The 6826-nt window shown below is 42.3% G+C and overlaps 1 long non-coding RNA gene across 1 annotated transcript; it reads left to right on the top strand.

Moving 5' to 3' along the window:
* The first annotated feature begins 4992 nt into the window (after positions 1 to 4992).
* On the top strand, positions 4993 to 5822 carry LOC134928774 (uncharacterized). Its single transcript, XR_010177998.1, has 3 exons — positions 4993 to 5107; positions 5232 to 5406; positions 5571 to 5822. It is a non-coding gene; the product is annotated as an uncharacterized LOC134928774 (long non-coding RNA).
* The last annotated feature ends 1004 nt before the right edge of the window (positions 5823 to 6826 follow it).

The raw sequence follows: 6826 nt of genomic DNA, 5'->3' as shown, positions 1-6826 counted from the left end.
ATTGGACTCTCCTGTGGATTTGTGGCATCGGACAACGCCAGCAATATTGTGTGTGCATTAAATATGGGCAAATTCCAGCACGTCCCATGTTTTGCACATACCTTGAATTTGGTGGTGCAGAATTTTTTAAAAAACGACAGGGGCGTGCAAGAGATGCTGTCGGTGGCCAGAAGAATTGCGGGACACTTTCGGCGTACAGGCACCAAGTACAGAAGACTGGAGCACCACCAAAAACTACTGAACCTGCCCTGCCATCATCTGAAGCAAGAAGTGGTAACGAGGTGGAATTCAACCCTCTATATGCTTCAGAGGTTGGAGGAGCAGCAAAAGGCCATTCAAGCCTATACAATTGAGCACGATATAGTAGGTGGAATGCACCTGTCTCAAGCGCAGTGGAGAATGATTTCAACGTTGTGCAAGGTTCTGATGCCCTTTGAACTTGCCACACGTGAAGTCAGTTCAGACACTGCCAGCCTGAGTCAGGTCATTCCCCTCATCAGGCTTTTGCAGAAGAAGCTGGAGACATTGAAGGAGGAGCTAACACGGAGCGATTCCGCTAGGCATGTGGGACTTGTGGATGGAGCCCTTAATTCGCTTAACAAGGATTCACGGGTGGTCAATCTGTTGAAATCAGAGCACTACATTTTGGCCACCGTGCTCGATCCTAGATTTAAAGCCTACCTTGGATCTCTCTTTCCGGCAGACACAAGTCTGCTGGGGTTGAAAGACCTGCTGGTGACAAAATTGTCAAGTCAAGCGGAACGCGACCTGTCAACATCTCCTCCTTCACATTCTCCCGCAACTGGGGGTGCGAGGAAAAGGCTCAGAATTCCGAGCCCACCCGCTGGCGGTGATGCAGGGCAGTCTGGAGCGACTGCTGATGCTGACATCTGGTCCGGACTGAAGGACCTGACAACGATTACGGACATGTCGTCTACTGTCACTGCATATGATTCTCTCAACATTGAAAGAATGGTGGAGGATTATATGAGTGACCGCATCCAAGTAGGCACGTCACACAGTCCGTACTTATACTGGCAGGAAAAAGAGGCAATTTGGAGGCCCTTGCACAAACTGGCTTTATTCTACCTAAGTTGCCCTCCCACAAGTGTGTACTCCGAAAGAGTGTTTAGTGCCGCCGCTCACCTTGTCAGCAATCGGCGTACGAGGTTACATCCAGAAAATGTGGAGAAGATGATGTTCATTAAAATGAATTATAATCAATTCCTCCGCGGAGACATTGACCAGCAGCAATTGCCTCCACAAAGTACACAGGGAGCTGAGATGGTGGATTCCAGTGGGGACGAATTGATAATCTGTGAGGAGGGGGATGTACACGGTGATATATCGGAGGGTGATGATGAGGTGGACATCTTGCCTCTGTAGAGCCAGTTTGTGCAAGGAGAGATTAATTGCTTCTTTTTTTGGGGGGGTCCAAACCAACCCGTCATATCAGTCACAGTCGTGTGGCAGACCTTGTCACTGAAATGATGGGTTGGTTAAAGTGTGCATGTCCTGTTTTGTTTATACAACATAAGGGTGGGTGGGAGGGCCCAAGGACAATTCCATCTTGCACCTCTTTTTTCTTTTCTTTTTCTTTGCATCATGTGCTGATTGGGGAGGGTTTTTTGGAAGGGACATCCTGCGTGACACTGCAGTGCCACTCCTAGATGGGCCCGGTGTTTGTGTCGGCCACTAGGGTCGCTAATCTTACTCACACAGTCAGCTACCTCATTGCGCCTCTTTTTTTCTTTGCGTCATGTGTTGTTTGGGGAGGGTTTTTTGGAAGGGACATCCTGCGTGACACTGCAGTGCCACTCCTAGATGGGCCCGGTGTTTGTGTCGGCCACTAGGGTCGCTAATCTTACTCACACAGCTACCTCATTGCGCCTCTTTTTTTCTTTGCGTCATGTGCTGTTTGGGGAGGGTTTTTTGGAAGGGCCATCCTGCGTGACACTGCAGTGCCACTCCTAGATGGGCCCGGTGTTTGTGTCGGCCACTAGGGTCGCTAATCTTACTTACACAGCTACCTCATTGCGCCTCTTTTTTTCTTTGCGTCATGTGCTGTTTGGGGAGGGTTTTTTGGAAGGGACATCCTGCGTGACACTGCAGTGCCACTCCTAGATGGGCCCGGTGTTTGTGTCGGCCACTAGGGTCGCTTATCTTACTCACACAGCGACCTCGGTGCAAATTTTAGGACTAAAAATAATATTGTGAGGTGTGAGGTATTCAGAATAGACTGAAAATGAGTGTAAATTATGGTTTTTGAGGTTAATAATACTTTGGGATCAAAATGACCCCCAAATTCTATGATTTAAGCTGTTTTTTAGTGTTTTTTGAAAAAAACACCCGAATCCAAAACACACCCGAATCCGACAAAAAAAATTCGGTGAGGTTTTGCCAAAACGCGTTCGAACCCAAAACACGGCCGCGGAACCGAACCCAAAACCAAAACACAAAACCCAAAAAATTTCAGGCGCTCATCTCTACTGTGAAGGCTCCCAGGAGGGAAGGGCGTAGGGCAAGACAGTGGAAAATACTGTGGTCAAAGAAAGGGCATATTTAAAACTAAGGGAAACTGTCACAAAGTACAGTAACTACAGTACTGTACGTTGAATGCCTGGACCGCACGACGTCTGAGACGCACGACGTCTGAGGCGCACGACGTCTGAGACGCTCATTGAGCATAAGGACGGTCATGGCTGCTGTACGCCCCGCTACCCACTTTGCAAAGCTGTTTCCTCGTAAGCAGACTTGCTGTGTGGATCTTCTCCGACCTTTCAGAAATCTCCTCATAATTTGCTCTCTGTTTCTGCCTTCGAAAACTTCTGCTAGGCTCACGTGTTCCAGCTCATTGACACAGTTTCGTCATACAGTATTTGACCGGTAATTCTTTCATTTACGGTTTACAATTATTTATATACGTAAATGATGAATGTCCCTGTGCATTGCTCCATGGCCTGTACAACTTATCCCGGTGTATTTTAAAATGTATACCATCTCTCACTCCATATTTGAGCGCTGCCACGTGCTGGGAGTTCACGGTCGGCGGCCATTTTGTCAGGTTGCTAAGCGATCCAGCTCGGTATACCGTAATGTGCATAGACCTCGCTTATCCCAGTGTAATTGAGCTAGGGGATTGTGACGCTCCTTCAGCATTGCCCCCTGGACTGTGAAATGTATGCCATACTGTATCTCACTACATATCCGAGCGCTGCCACGTGCTGGGAGTTCACGGTCGGCGGCCATTTTGTCAGGTTGCTAAGCGATCCAGCTTGGTATACCGTAATGTGCATAGACCTCGCTTATCCCAATGTAATTGAGCTAGGGGATTGTGACGCTCCTTCAGCATTGCCCCCTGGACTGTGAAATGTATGCCATACTGTATCTCACTACATATCCGAGCGCTGCCACGTGCTGGGGGTTCACGGTCGGTGGCCATTTTTAGTGTGCATAGAACTCGCTTATCCACATAGGCCCCTGTGTTTTTAACTACTACATAGAGATGCACATTTCTAGGCCTACAGTATTTAATATACAGTAAGCAGCATTGTTGTTAGGCAATAATTGAAGAATTTACATACAGTACTGACATGTACTGTATGTAATGCTTGTACATCATGTCAGTCGACCCTTATGCTGTACACTACTGTAAGTCTCACAGGGCCCATGCACTTCCAAGGAGGGTTATTTACTGTACTGTATCTGTTTCATACAGGAAACTAATTGCAGTCCATAACACTGAAGTGGTATTTTCAGTACTGTACAGTATACAATACTTAAATTTGAACATCAGGTACTGGATAGTAAACATGTACAGTATTAACTTCTATCATAAAACTCTTATGCATTTTCAGATGTGTAAATTTTAGACTACAGTATTCACAAATGTTTTCTCTCCATACAGGAATTATAGTTGGACAACATGCCAGTAACTATCAACAAAACGATGAGCAAGATAATCGCCAACATGAAAAAAGAAAATAAAACCATCAAAGAGATCCATGCATGGCTCAAGGAAAGTGGCATTATAGTCACTTTAGAAACGGTGCGCTATCATGCATTCGAGAGAACAACGCCCAGATTTGTATTTCCTACAAAATGCACATGGTACGTACTGTACACTACTGTAATGTTTAAATGACTTGCTTTATACCATAAACAATTTTTTTGAAATAAAATAAAAACTTCATCAATTGTAACTGTGATTGTGCTGTTCATGAATTCATATTTTTCATACTGTATTGTACTGTAGGAGAGTGCAACAAATTGTGGAGGAACTAACTCGTGAGGATGATGAGCGTACTGCTCTGCAAATAAAACGAATTCTCCATTCCAAGTATGACCTGGACATATCGGCCACCAGCATCAGAAGGATGCGACGGAAAATGGGATGGACCTTTGGCGCAACAAGGTAAAATACTGAAAGCAGTATAAACCATACAGTAAATGCACTGTTAATAATCCCTTGATACGTGATATAATAATGCCATAAATCATTATACAGAGTGTGTACTTTATACTATATACAGTATGTGTGTGTGTATATACTGTATATATTCTATCCCAAAAGAGATACCTACTGTATAGGCACTCAGAGACAGCAATGAAGCATTGCCGGCTTATTGTGATGATTACATACTGTATACTGTGTGTGTGTGTTTGTGTGTATGTACAGTATGTATATATATATATTACTCTGTATGTACCTTAATGTACTGTATGTACAGTTTAATGTATACAGTAGGTATATAATACAGTATACTGCACATACAGTCTACTGTATATACAGTAATCTGTAAATCTGTAATTTCATAACTGTATCTGATTTCATTATTTTTGGCTCTTCACAGGATATCTCCAATGATAAGAGATGTGAATAAAGAAAAGAGAGTGGAACAGGCACGGCGATGGATTGAGAGTGGTGAAACATTTGATGATGTCATTTTCACAGATGAATCGTCTGTTGCCCTCGAGCGGTTCTCCAGAATGTCATTCAGGAAACGTAACCATATCTCTTTAAAACCACGCCCAAAGCATCCATTGAAAGTCCATGTATGGGGAGGCATATCACGATTAGGAGCTGGTCCCCTATTATTTTTCGAAGGTACAGTACTATACTTTATTCTGTGCCTGTGTTCTGTAAAAATACATGCTGTACTGTAGAGTACGTGTAACTGCACAATAAAAGGAGTTGCTTATTAATTAACAACATTTTTTGATTTCTGTAGGAATCATGGATAAGAAATTTTTCCAAGAAACAATAGTAGAGGAATGTATGGTACCATTTGTGAATAAATATTACCCAACTCACCATAGGATATTCCAAGACAATGATCCTAAACACTCCGCCTCAGCCAAATTTATGGAAGAGAAAGGTATGAATTGGGAACGCACACCACCAGAGTGAGTATTCTTTCAACAGTGTACAAGTAAAATTTTGGATAGCACTCTAGTACTGTAAAAAAAAATTTTGTTTAATAAACAGTACAATATTGTATGTTTAATTTTCTCTATTTACTGTAATGTAATTAATTTTTTCTATACGCTTTTTTTTTATTTTTATATAGATCACCAGACATGAACCCAATCGAATTAGTGTGGGCTCAATTGAAGAGGTACGTTAGGAGTGTTGCAAAGCCAACAACAAAACAGCAACTGGTGGATGGGATAAAGAAATTTTGGCTAGAAGTACTCACACCTGAACATTGTAATAATTATATAAATCACCTGTATAAAGTATTACCTGTTGTAGTCGAAAGAAATGGTCAAGCCACAAATATGTAGTTCTGTACTGTATTTTCTGTTTAAAATTTCAAATTGGTGCATTATTAAAAAAAATTATAAAATTGCCTTTGTCTGATTATTGCATAAACTAATGTAGAATATTATACAGTAGTAATGTTATTGATGTGTATGAACAGTTATTTTCAGTTTTATAAGTCCTGAATAAGAGTACTGTACATTTTGATCAGTGCAGTACATGGAATCGGATGTTGTAATACTTTTTTTTTACATTAATATTGATGTTTTTCCAATAAATATTCAATTTTACAGTATGGTACGGTACAGTACATGAGGGTACCTGTACAGTATGATACGTCATTATGGGGGAGAAATACTGTATCCACTAAATGTACAGTAAAATGTTTTTTTCTTATTACAAACACACAAATGCATCTCAGATGGAAATATGCTATACACAGCAGACAGCTTATGGTGACAGAACTTCCCTACTGTATCCCCACCCATAGTCGTGGTATATTTTAGATTGCCTAATGAGACACTCCTGCAGCATTGCCAATGATTCATGTAAAACCTGTGTGCAAACAGTATCTGTATTGAATGCAAAGTACAGTAAGAGTACAGTATACAGTATTATCAGAGCCAAACCTGACCAACATGATGCCCTAGGCTAGATTTTGGCTGATGCCCTCTTGCACAGATGCTACGTAGTTCCGCCTCTAACCCTGCACCCCTTTCCCAGCACCATCACCCATTTTGGCGCTCCTACCCCCTATAATCTAAATAAGAACAATGTGCACATTTAGTGCCAGCCCAAAACAGTGTACAGTATGTTCTTGCTGGGAAGGGGCATGGTAACACAATAATACCCGAAGATGAAATGACACAACACAGTACTGCAACTTTATTCACATTATATCATGCAGTGGTGTCTCTTATTCTCATGACATCATATCATAGTACCACATTACTCCTAACAGTAATGCCCCTTATTCACATTACACCCCACCACATTCATCTTTATTTACATTAGACCACAGGTTCTCAAACTCAGTCCTCAGGACCCCACACAGTGCAGGTT

Source organism: Pseudophryne corroboree, chromosome 5, assembly GCF_028390025.1.
Source record: "Pseudophryne corroboree isolate aPseCor3 chromosome 5, aPseCor3.hap2, whole genome shotgun sequence".
Lineage (NCBI taxonomy): Eukaryota > Metazoa > Chordata > Amphibia > Anura > Myobatrachidae > Pseudophryne > Pseudophryne corroboree.
This window is presented reverse-complemented; position numbering and strand designations above follow the sequence as displayed.